This window comes from Scylla paramamosain, chromosome 4, assembly GCF_035594125.1.
Source record: "Scylla paramamosain isolate STU-SP2022 chromosome 4, ASM3559412v1, whole genome shotgun sequence".
NCBI lineage: Eukaryota > Metazoa > Arthropoda > Malacostraca > Decapoda > Portunidae > Scylla > Scylla paramamosain.
Genome location: NC_087154.1, coordinates 23,304,527 through 23,317,026, shown reverse-complemented (window position 1 = coordinate 23,317,026; position 12,500 = coordinate 23,304,527). Strand labels below are relative to the sequence as shown.

The 12,500-nt window shown below is 42.4% G+C and overlaps 1 long non-coding RNA gene and 1 other non-coding gene across 4 annotated transcripts in view; both read right to left on the bottom strand.

The window, feature by feature from the left end:
• Window positions 1-12,500, bottom strand: part of LOC135099884 (uncharacterized) — a 103,671-nt gene that overhangs the window by 32,581 nt on the left and 58,590 nt on the right. For 2 of the 3 annotated variants that reach the window (XR_010268414.1, XR_010268415.1), the window contains exon 2: window positions 4,048-4,088. This is a non-coding gene — a long non-coding RNA (uncharacterized LOC135099884). Of the gene's footprint in view, window positions 1-4,047; window positions 4,089-9,005; window positions 9,152-12,500 lie in introns of all 3 variants that reach the window. The other variant, XR_010268416.1, reaches the window with a different exon arrangement.
• Window positions 1,480-1,563, bottom strand: Trnal-uaa (transfer RNA leucine (anticodon UAA)). Its single transcript has one exon. It is a non-coding gene; the product is annotated as a tRNA-Leu (tRNA).

Below are 12,500 nucleotides of genomic sequence, written 5' to 3'. Positions count from 1 at the left end.
CCACACCTTTCATTCATTCACTTCTTTCTTTTCTTATTTTATTGCTTTCTTCTCACTTTACTCTGCATTTCTTATCTACATTCTTTCCTAATCTATATTCCCTCTTTCTAGTCCTTTCTCTTTCCTTTCCTAATTCTTTCCTTTCTTTTCTTTCTTTAATTCTTTCCCTCCTTTCTTTTGAGTCTCTCCATCTCACCTATCTTCCCTTACTTACCCTCTCAGCTCTGTCCTCCCATCCGTTTTCTCTACGATCAAGAGGCAAATCTTATTCCTGTTCTCCATTTTCTTTTGTCCTTGCGCTTGTTCCATCACCTCACTGCGTATTGTTTTGTGTATTTTTACTGGTCTCTTTATTTCCATTTTTTCATCTTTCTGTCCGTTTATCATCGTCAAGAGAGAGAGAGAGAGAGAGAGAGAGAGAGAGAGAGAGAGAGAGAGAGAGAGAGAGAATCTTTGTTGGGTACGCGCACTTTTTTCATCGACTGTTATGTTCTCACGCACAAACTCAGGGGACATTAAAAAAAAAAACACTAAATATTTACAAGGTTCACTTTCATTATTATTATTATTTCCCTGACGTATTTTAATTTGACATAATATAAGAACATAAGAACATAAGAAATAAGGGAAGCTGCAAGAAGCCACCAGGCTTACACGTGGCAGTCCCTGTATGAAATATACCTACTTATTTCCACCTATCATCTCCGTCCATAAATCCATCTAATCTTCTCTTAAAGCTCCCTAATGCCCTAGCACTAACAACTTGATTACGGAGTCCGTTCCATTCGTCTACCACTCTATCTGAGAACCAATTTCTTCCTCTTTCTTTCTTTTCAAGCTTGAACCCGTTATTTCTTGTTCTGTCCTGGTTACTGATCCTAAGAATTTTGCTTACGTCCCCCTTGTTATAACCATTATACCACTTAAAGACTCTTATCAAGTCCCTTCTTAACCTACGTCTCTCTAAAGATTGCAAATTTAAGTTTCAATCTCGCCTCTTGAGGAATTACTATTCATCCCCTGTATTCTTTTAGTCATTCTGTTTTTTACTGATTCCGATAGACCTATATCCTTCCTGTAATGTGGTGACCAGAACCACACAGCGTAGTCTAGATGAGGTCTGACCAGCGCCAAATGTAACTTTAGCATTACTTCGGGCCTTCTACTTTTAACAATCCTAAAAATTAATCCTAATACCCTATTTGCCCTGTTTCTGGCCTCTATGCATTGCTTTCCTAGACGGCGTTCAGAGCTAACTATAACTCCCAAAAAATAGACGTATATGAAGCTCTGTGCGCACCAGGGCTCGAAACTGTGTTAGACAGATGTGATAACCACTACTGCATTACCACCTATTATAAATCATCCACCTTACCATCCGTGTTGCAGATATATTCCTTTCAAAGTGTAAAACGTTCATTACAATATGTGAACATTTGTCATCATATAAGTGTTCCCCATCAAAACAACTCCACATCGTGTTAGGTGTGGGGTTCGAACCCACGCACTCTTTCGAGTACCAGAACTTAAGTCTGGCGCCTTAGACCACTCGGCCAACCCAACTTCCCTGTTCCCTTTTACCTCGTGTATTTCTCGCAATCTAATACTAAAAATACTGATTCTCTCTCTCTCTCTCTCTCTCTCCTCTCTCTCTCTCTCTCTCTCTCTCTCTCTCTCTCTCTCTCTCTCTCTCTCTCTCTCTCTCTCTCTCTCACCCTTCCTAGCCAGCACTACCCTTCCCTCCCTCCCTCCCCTTCCCTCCCCAATCCTTTGCCCTCTGACCCAGCAGCGGAAGTCACCTGGGGCGTTTCCAGGTGAACCGTTCCAGTAATGACCTCGAATACGCCACTGATGACCCGCCCTGAGGGGAAGGGGGCGGGCAGGATGAGGGGAAGGGGAAGTGGGAGAAGGAAGAGGGAGGAGAAAAGAGGAAAGGGGGAAAGGGGTATGGTGTAGGAAACGGGAGGGGTAGAGGGAGGGAGGAGGGAGGGAAGGAGGGTGAAGACAGCAGGTGAGTGTGAGGTGAGGAGGACTTTGATAGAGGTAAAGGGATAGATGGATAAATATGTAAGTGGATAGATAGATAGACAAGTAGATAGATAGGTAGTTAGGTAAGTAGACAAGTAGATAGGTAGATAGGTAAGCAGGTAGGTAGGTAGGCAGATAGATAGATAGATAGGTAGACTGAGAGACAGACAGACAGACAGACTTAGACAGATAGATAAATAGGTTGATAGATAGACAGATAGATAGGCACACGAATTGATGATGGTTTCGCCCATTGATGCTTTCATTTTTTCTTTTTTTTCAGATTTCATATTTTAATCATCACCTTAATTTCCCGCTTCCTCTGTGAAACTTTTCCTTTACACGCTATCCTCGTCTGCCTCTCTCCTTTCACCATTCACACACACACACACACACACACACACACACACACCAAGCTCCCACTGTACGCCCGGCAATTAACCAAAGTCAGACAAAGATGCATTTAATGAGAGAAACTTCCCGTCACTCAGAGGGAAGCATTAGCCGGGCGATCAGGAGTGCGGCGAGGGCGTCTTCTTCCCCTCCTCCGGGTGTTGATTGCCTGGCCTGAGGGTTACGTCATGCCAGCGGCGAAAACCAGACGCAAGAATATAGTACCAGAAAAAAAAACATCAAAAAACAGTCGATACAAGCCACCGGTGATAGGAAATTGCAAATGCGTGCTTGATTACTCCTGCTGTCTTGGCGTCTTGAGGATCTACGTGCATGGCCGCCTCGTTTCGGCGTACAGTGACCTTACAGAAGTCCCGCCGAGCACCTAAGGATGACACTGCTACTCCAAGTCACTCGCCTGTGAAATGGAAACACCCACACTCGCACATGGACAGGCACACTAACGCTTAGGGTGACGCGGAGCAATGCCCGGGGTGACTTGGTTATGTTCTGTTCGCACACACGTACTTCAGTCACACAACGTATACGTGGTGATGGTTTTCGCCGCTCACCAGAAGCGAAAGTTGATGCGCGTCTGTCATCACGTGTACAAGATTTGCCTCCAACACGCAAGCTTTACCTAGAGGACTTGTAGCAAACGCGCCAGTCTTTCCTGCCAATCACACCAGAACATTTACCTCCAGCTGTTCATCTCTCTCTCTCTCTCTCTCTCTCTCTCTCTCTCTCTCTCTCTCTCTCTCTCTCTCTCTCTCCATCACATAAAACCTAAATTTCTCCACAGCTCTCTCCTATAATCAACCTGTCTTGCCTTTCCATTATTCACTTCTCTTCGTATAATATTCACCGGACGCATCTTTTCCTCCCCTGGCTCCAGTTCTCCCGGAGTGATGTGGAGACAGTGTGGGGATGACGCGGTCGGTAGCAGTGCCCTGTGAATCATCGGGAGAGAGCGTGCGGCTGTGGGTGACCGCTGCTGCTGCGTGACTCACCGACGGCCCCCTCACCATCACGGTACGGTGGTTATAGGGGGGAGGAAGATGGAGAGAGAGGGAGAGAGGCAGAGAGTGAAGAGAAGACAGCCCAAGGAGGAGGAGGAGGAGGAGGAGGGAATAAATGGACTAAAGAGAAAAGGAATGAGATGAAAAGGGATAGAACATAAATGGAGTACGTGAAGGGGAGCCATAGAGAGGTTGAGAAGAAGAGAATAGGGAACAGGAGGATAAGAAGAAAGAAAAGTTAGTGAGCTGGTTAAAGCTGGTTAAAGAGAAGAGAGGCGACAAGCGGAGGGGATCGAGAAGGACGACGAGGGCAATGACAAGGAAACTATGAGGACAGGGATGGGGACGAGAAAGATAGAGGGATTAAGGAAGAGAAGGAGGAAGGTATAGAGGATACGAGAGAGAAAGTAGAACAGAAGGTAAGAAAGAGTCTATTCACTCATGCCGAGGTTACCTAATGAGCTGATTATTACACTACAACTCCTCCCTACTCACACCTCCCTTCGGAACACCTTCGGCAGGAAAAGTGTGAAGAACATAATCTGCTGGTAAGATGAATATCGAAGTTTTCAAAGGAGAAAAATAAAAAGAACTTTGCACTACTTACTCAGTCAAGGTGTTCCTGCTCGGCCCTCAGCTCACCAAAACCTGAAAGAAGGGGGCAATACCAAATAATTGTTGTGATGACAGTAATAATGAAGGTGATATAGGTGTGGTAGTATAGATGATGTAATTAAAACGACATCAACAACAACAACAACAACAACAACAACAGCATTGACGACGACGATGATGATGATGATGATGATGATGATGATTACTACTAGTATTACTACTACTACTACTACTACTACTACTGCTACTACTACTAATAATAATAAAATAATAATAATAATAATAATAATAATAATAATAATAATAATAATAATAATAATAATAACAATAATAATAACAAAGAAAAGAACAAAAACGGAAATAGAATATAAAAAAAAGGTCACATAATAAAACGTGCCCACGTGATGAATACAGGCAGTCAGTGACAAGCCACGCCTTGCACACACACACACACACACACACACACACACACGTCACACCTTTTGGGAAATACCTGAAGGAACTCACCGATTTGTCCCATTGCAAATATTTTAGCTAATTCTACCTTACTCTTAACACTCTTTAACTCTGATACGAGTGTCTATATCCATCAGTAGCTTCAAATTAAAAAAAACTCAGAGTGGCGAATCTAAGGCCAATACAATCAAAACAACAATGAAAATCCTTGACACGTAGACATTTATATTAATCAAAAACTCTTATGGACGACTGTTCCTCCCATAATCTGAGTGAAAGGGGAAATAATCACCTGACAATCTTTCCCCTAAGACCCGTGTCGCCTCACAGCAGTCTACGAAGAACAAAGACCAAGAAACGCCAGCGGGATCTCGTAAATCTAAACCAATCTTGCGGCACGGCGTGGTACTCTCTCCAGCAGTTCATTGTCCTTGTACTTGGAGGGCTAGAGCTGTGGCACACACCCGAGGAGGAGTCTTGCCAGCTCGGTGTGTGTTCAGACTATAAGTATTTCCGGCGCCTTGTACTCTGTGTTTCTCGCTACTCATTTGAACCCGAGCATCAAGGCGGCTGTTTTTTGCTTGCGTATACGCACTGGTTTAAAGATGATGATGATGAGGAGGAGGAGGAGGAGATTGTGGTGGAAGACGAGAGAGAAGAGGATGAAAGACGAGGAACTACGAAGACGAGGAGGAGAAAGATGAAAAACGAGCAGAAAGGAGAGAAGGGAGTGGTGGGAAGAAGAGGCGAAGATAGAAAGACGAAGAGAAAGATGGATGGCGAAGGAGAAGGTTGGAGGACAAGGAGGTGGGGGTAACTGAACAAATATTAAGAGGAAAAGAAGCAGAGGAACGAGAGGGCAAAAAAAAAAGAAGACGAGATATTTGGAAAAGTATGGAGGAAAAGAAACAGGGAAAAAATAAGTGTAAGAGACGAGATTTGAAAGGGAAAGAAGGAGGAAAAGTAAAGGATGGAAGAGAAGGAAGGTAACAGAAGATGGAGAAAAAAAAAGGCAGGAAACAGACTGAAGAAAAAAAAAACAGGAGGGAGAGGATAAGAAGGACTGAAATCAAGGAGCAGGCAGAGTAGGAAGAAGAGGAGACAGAGGATTTAAAAAGTAACAAAGATTGGAAGAAAAGAAAGGTCGAAAAAGACAAAAAAAAAAAAATCGAATAAAAACAGGAAGAAAAGACCAGGAGAATAAAGAGGCAGAGGACGGGAAGATGAAAATAAGTGGCAGAGTGAGGAGGAGAAAGACGGGAGGATGAAAGGGGCGGTTGGTGGAGAGGGGGAAGAGCGGAGTGAAGGGAGGACGAGATGAGATCATTCTTGTGTGGAGACGTCAATGTCCTGAGACAGAAGGGACTCCACCTAGTCCACCCATAGGACGAGAGAGAGAGAGAGAGAGAGAGGTGGAGCAGGACAACGAAGACAAAGAAAACGAAGGCCCGTATTCAGAAACGCTGTGCCCTCACCATGACTATTCTCAAAGGCCACAGAGAAGATTAGTCGGGTTCTCAAGAGTGTTTCTCCGGTTAATAATGTAGATATCTTGTTAATCTGTTACTAAAAAAAGAAAAAAAAACATCCTTAAAAATCCCATGTAACTTTAATTATAAGCTTTAGAATGTAGTGGAGATGCGGCGCGGAGGTTTTTCAGAATATTGTCCTAAAACGATGATGAACACAGAACGAGGACTAGAAACGAGAATAACACACACACACACACACACACACACACACACACACACACACACACACACACACACAGGAGGTCGATAAGCGTGGTAAATGAAGCAGAGGAATGTGAGTAATGGCAGATTAAGGAAGGAAAAGGAAGGAGAGAGTAAATGATATATCACATGAAGACCATCAATGTCTTGGCTGTTCTTGGCTTGGGTTAACTTAGGTTAGGTTAGGTTAGGTTAGGTTAGGTTAGGTTTGATTTTGCCACCTGACCCATTCTAATCTAACGTAACTTAATCTAATCTAACATAAGCTAAGTACTGTATACCACCTGCTCATGAGTTGGGTTAGATTTGACTAGCCACTTCACTTACCCTAACCTAACCTAGTCTAACAACACCAAACCTAACCTGACTCGACTTAACATCAACCTAACCAACCTCAATTTCTATGTGATCCCAAATAACTGTTAGAACTTGCCTTCAGAGATACCAAGACAGCAATTAAATCTCTCTCTCTCTCTCTCTCTCTCTCTCTCTCTCTCTCTCTCTCTCTCTCTCTCTCTCTCTCTCTCTCTCTCTCTCTCTAAGCATCTTCCATCTTCATCCCTGCTTCCTCTGACAGATAGATAAATAGACAGATAAACAAATAGTTTCTTCCCATATCTGGCAACCACGTAATAATTTCCACATAAGGAATAAGAAAACCCATGTTACTTTCCCGCCGTCGCTCAAAATAATAATAATGATAATAAAAAAAAAGAAAAACAGTAAAGCGAGAGACAGATGGTTTAGCTGCCTCCTCCTGGCTTCTGATTTATGTTTTGTAATCATCTCGCTCTGTTAAACGTCATCTTTGTGTGTGTGTGTGTGTGTGTGTGTGTGTGTGTGTGTGTGTGTGTGGAGGGTGGAAATGTGGTGTAATGCAACCAGTGATGTATTGTAATATGATGTGGTGTGATGTGATGTGATGTAACGTGTTATTGTGTGTGGTGTGGTGTGTGCGGTGTGATGTGGTGTGTGCGATGTGATGTGGTGTGATGATACGTTATGTTAGTGTGTGTTGTGGCGTGGTGTGGTATGGTATAGTTTGGCAATATGCACCAAAGAATAGCTTTTTATAGTGTGGTGTGGTGTGGTGTGGTGCATTGTAGTGCGGTGTGGTATTACAATCTTTTATCATGTGGCTCTAATGGCATCTCATTATGACAGTGCCATCATGTGTAGTGTGGCTTGGTAACGGGACCAGTGTGTGGTGTTACGTGGTGTAGTGTGGTGACCGCAGTGTGACAGAAATAGTGTGGTATGGTGGTTGTAGGAATAGAGTGTTATGCCACGTGGTGTAGTGTGAGAGATGTGGTGTGCCTGTGTGGTGGTGACGTGGAGGTGGCGGAGCAGCTGTGGTGGCGTGCTGTAGCAAGGGTGTAGTGGAGAGGGTGTAGCAGTAAAGTGTACCCCGCATTACCCCTCCTTCCCACACTCTTCTTAAACCTCCTCCTCCTCCTCCTCCTCCTCCTTGCTTACTCCCTCCCCTCTTCCTCCATTTTACCTTCCCAAACACCTCCTCCCATCCCCCACCCAACCATTCCCACACCCTTCCTCCTTCCTGCCCTTCCTCCTCCTCCTCCTCCTCCTCCTCCTCCTCCTCCTCCTCCTCCTCCAGTCCCTTGCCGAGGAAGTGGTCTAGAGTGTGTCCGACAACGCCAACAATGAAACCGGAAACAGAGATATGAACAATTATAATAGAAGACGAAATTGCTCCCTCGTTACGTGAAAAGAAAAGGAAATATAATTGGCGGAGGAGGAATATTACGTGTCCCGCTGGCCTGCTTCACTTTCCACGGGCGCAGGGAGAGGAGACGATAATCAAAAAGCCATTCGTGCAATAAACTATTATTATATTACTGCAGGGCTCTCTCTCTCTCTCTCTCTCTCTCTCTCTCTCTCTCTCTCTCTCTCTCTCTCTCTCTCTCTCTCTCTCTCTCTCTCTCTCTCAGTTTTGTCTGCTTACCGTCTTCTCTTTTTTTTCTTTTTTTTCTTCTTTTCTTTCCGTCTTTCTATCTCTTGTGAACTTGCTTTTATTTATTTATTTATTTTCTCTCTCTCTCTCTCTCTCTCTCTCTCTCTCTCTCTCTCTCTCTCTCTCTCTCTCTCTCTCTCTCTCTCTCTCTCTCTCTCTCTTATGCATAAGGTACGTTAGTTTTGTCAAGGTGCACAAAGTCCCGCTGCCAAGAAAGTAGTTAAATGCAAGGATGTAAGTGCGAACATACAAACATACACACATACATACAGACGGACAGACAGATAAAAAGACAGACAGACAGACAGACAGACAGGCAGACATATTTCATTAATGCACCGTAAACATTATATCAGCTAAATAACCACCACCATTACCATCTTCCTTCCCCAACGCTTACTCCCTCCCTCCTTCCCTCCCTCCTTCCCTCCCTCCTCTTCACTCCTCCCGCCTCCACTGTTTCCTCAACCTTCCCTTCACCACCAACACTGCTTTGGGAAAAATGAGCGGATGCAGGATATATCTATTACAAAACTTTCGTAACAGTATAAACACACACGTTTCATGAATTCAATAATAGTGATCTTTAGATTTTTCTTTTTTTTTTTTCTTTTACTTATGGCTAAACTTATTACCAAGAATAACATATTTCAGTTGAAGCCGTATAAGTAAGTAAATAAACAAATGAATAAAATAATACAACAGACGAATCAGCACTCTTTCAGTTCTGGTTCTTGTCGAGTAGTGAAGTAAAGCACACCCTCAGAATTCTTCCAAAATAAAACCTACCTTTGATATACGGAGTCATTACTTCAATTGTCTTACGGTCATTGAAGCTCTGTAGTATAACAGCTGCTCATCCCATCCGCTCACTGCATACATTACTTGCATCCACGATTACAGTCCTCCCTTCGCTGTGTTGTTATAGTCATTCGCTGAGCATACAAAGAAAACGATTAATTCAGATTCGTCTTGTGGTAACTTTCCCACAAATGCTTTTCCTTTTACAAATTAAGTTCAATATTTCACATTCTTCCTTCCGGCATCGTGCGGGAGGGAAGAGAAGCGGCGGGGAAAACTCCCACTCTCTTCTAGGAAAACTTAACGAAAAATAAACTATACTAATAAAAAGATACTATCCTTGCCACAAATTAAAACGCTTTATTTATTCATCTTTTTTTTTCACGCTTCCCTTTGCTTTCAGCCAAGTTTTCATTTACTTATTTATTTTATTTTATTTTATTTTATTATTTCCTTATTTATTTTTATTTATTTTACTTTATTTTATTCATTTATTTATTTTCATTTTTTGCTGATTTTTCCTCTTCCTCCTACATCACTCCTTCGTCTATGCTGTTAAAGTAAATTGCCATCAAGAGATAACCACTGGGGATAAAATATATATAATAATAATAATAATAATAATAATAATAATAATAATAATAATAATAATAATAATAATAATAATAATAATAAAAAAATAAAAGTAAAAAAAAAAAAAAGGAGATGAGAACCAGGGAAAAGAGAACCACGGAAAGAAGAAGGAGGAGAAGAACAAGGAGGAGGAGGAGGAAGAGAAGAGAAATACAAACGGAATACAAAGAAAAACGAATAGTAAAACAGGAACAGACTTTTTGGTTCCTCCTGTGCTGTATGATGATGGGGGAAAAAAAAAAAAAAAGTATTTAGACAAGACAGGTTGCCGCGATAGGGAGAGTAGGTGAGTAGGGCATGATCCCCCTCTACCTCGGCTGCAGGTGATCGCTCAGGCACACCTCGCTAAATAATTCTACCATCGCGTCCAAGCTTCCTGGTTTCAATGAAGGAAGGAGATGAAGTAAAAAGTAAACCGAAAAAAAAAAATGATACAGGTGATATATAAAATGCAAGATGAATAGAGTGAATGAATGAACAAATCAATAAATAAATAAACGTAAATAAAAAGATTAAAGAAAAAAGATAGATACATACATAGACCAAGAGATAGATAGATTGATAGATAGAGATACATTCATACATACATAGATAGATAAACAAAATTGAAGGGAGGAGGAGGAGGAGGAGGAGGAGGAGGAGGAGGAGGAGGAGGAGGAGGAGGAGGAGGAGGAGGAGGAGGAGGAATGTGGAAGTAGAATGACAAGGGAAAGCAGAAAAATGGCAGGTAGAAAGCTACCGAGTAAGAATAAATTGGCGAGCTAACTTATATTTTCTCCATTATTTGCTCCAAGGAGGAGGAAGCGATTAATACTTTCTGGCGTACAATTCAAGCCTTTTAACACGTCCGGTATTTTTGTGTAATTTTTCAACAGTTTGCTGCTCGGATTACTTGTTTCTCCATCATTGAGGTTACCAAAGTAACCAGGGACGTAAACACACACACACACACACACACACACACACACACACACACACACACACACACACACGTACGAGTATACCTTGCATACAGATAGATGGTCTCACTTGATTAAACAGTGCCTCCACGTAGCCTCGCGTTCTCCGGGATAAACTGACTTAAATGTTTTGCGCGCTTCAGGTTTAACTAATCAGACTGATCCTCCAGTTCCTTGTTACTCTCTACGGTAAAATGGTGTCCAGACAACCAGAGAACCATAACGGTGTCATGTTTCTTTCAAGAACAGGGCAGGAAAGTGTTCTTAAGGAAGTGAAATACTGTATTCCTGACAGGTCCATGTGTATGTACTGTATATTTCACTGTACGTTGTATTACGCAGCATTTGAGCTGCTGCTGCTGCTGCTGCTGCTGCCATGATTGAACCGCAATAAACTCCTTGATCGTTAATGAAACTGTGTCGCCTCACACCCAGCGCAGAGTACCCACCAGGAGCATCTATCACCTTGCCAGACATCCACCAACTTCAACCGATTGCAATTCAAAACTTTTCTTGAGTCGACGGTCCGTCATACACATCAGTCCAATATAGACTTAATACTGCGTCTAATGGCAGGTGTCTGGTCTCACTGAGATCACAGTTAATGGGTAGCAATTTCTGAATACTGTCGGCATCTTTATTTATTGTACCATTCGTAGCAAACTTACCATCAATCATAGCAAGATCACTGTAGCCTCATTTTGAATCTTGAGAGTTGTACTGTGTCATGAAATGCTTAAACGTAGAGGGAAATAATAATAATAGAAAAATAAAAAAAAAGCGTGACGCTTGAAGACACCCAACCTAACTGGCTGTAACTCAACATTTTACGGAGACAGAACATTGTCCTTTGCACCAGTTCATGGAGACGATTCTGTGTCTGAAGGAATGTCTCCGTCCCCACTGAGACATCAAATGCAAATCTGACATTCTCAGTTGGGCTTATGTACATATGAAGAGTAAATGAAATATACGTACTGCTTCAACATAATCGGCAAAGTAGTTGTCATAAAAGCATATGTGAGACACCCTTCCACGTTTTGCAAGTTACCGCGCAGTTCCACCCAGCAGGAGTGGTGAAACAAACCTTCATCACATAAAACTGAGAGTTATACTGTCACAACGCTTTTGTTTCGTTGCGATCGGCCACATAATTCCGGATATATTAGTTTGTAAATAGCATATTATTATTATTATTATTATTATTATTATTATTATTATTATTATTATTATTATTATTATTATTATTATTTTATCACCATTACTATCACTATTATAATAACTATCATCACCATCACTGCTGTCATTCTTTAATTGTTATTTAGTATCACCATAAATTGTAATCTGTCAACAAAAGATTATATTTGTAATTATCCTCCTCCTCGAACACCTCCACTACCACCATCACCTCCGCCATCATCACAACCTTCACCACCACCACCACCACCACCACCACCACCACCACCCCCGCCGCCGCCGCCGCCGCCATTCATAGCGCCAAGGAAGGAAGCACGGCAGCTAAAGTTTTCAAAGCGAGCAGCGTTGTAAAAATGAGAAAATGAGTCCACGGGAGAAACGCCCACACCCCGCCACCCCTCCCTTCCCTATCCTGTGTGTGTGTGTGTGTGTGTGTGTGTGTGTGTGTGTGTGTGTGCGCGCGCATCTTTCCCGTTGCACTATTTTACCATGAAAAATATTAAATAAAAGAAAACTATGTATGCTTGCAAGGCTGTCGTTACACACACACACACACACACACACACACACACACACACACACACACACAGAGAGAGAGAGAGAGAGAGAGAGAGAGAGAGAGAGAGAGAGAGAGAGAGAGAGAGAGAGAGAGAGAGAGAGAGAGAGAGAGAGAGAGAGAGAGAGAGAGAGAGAG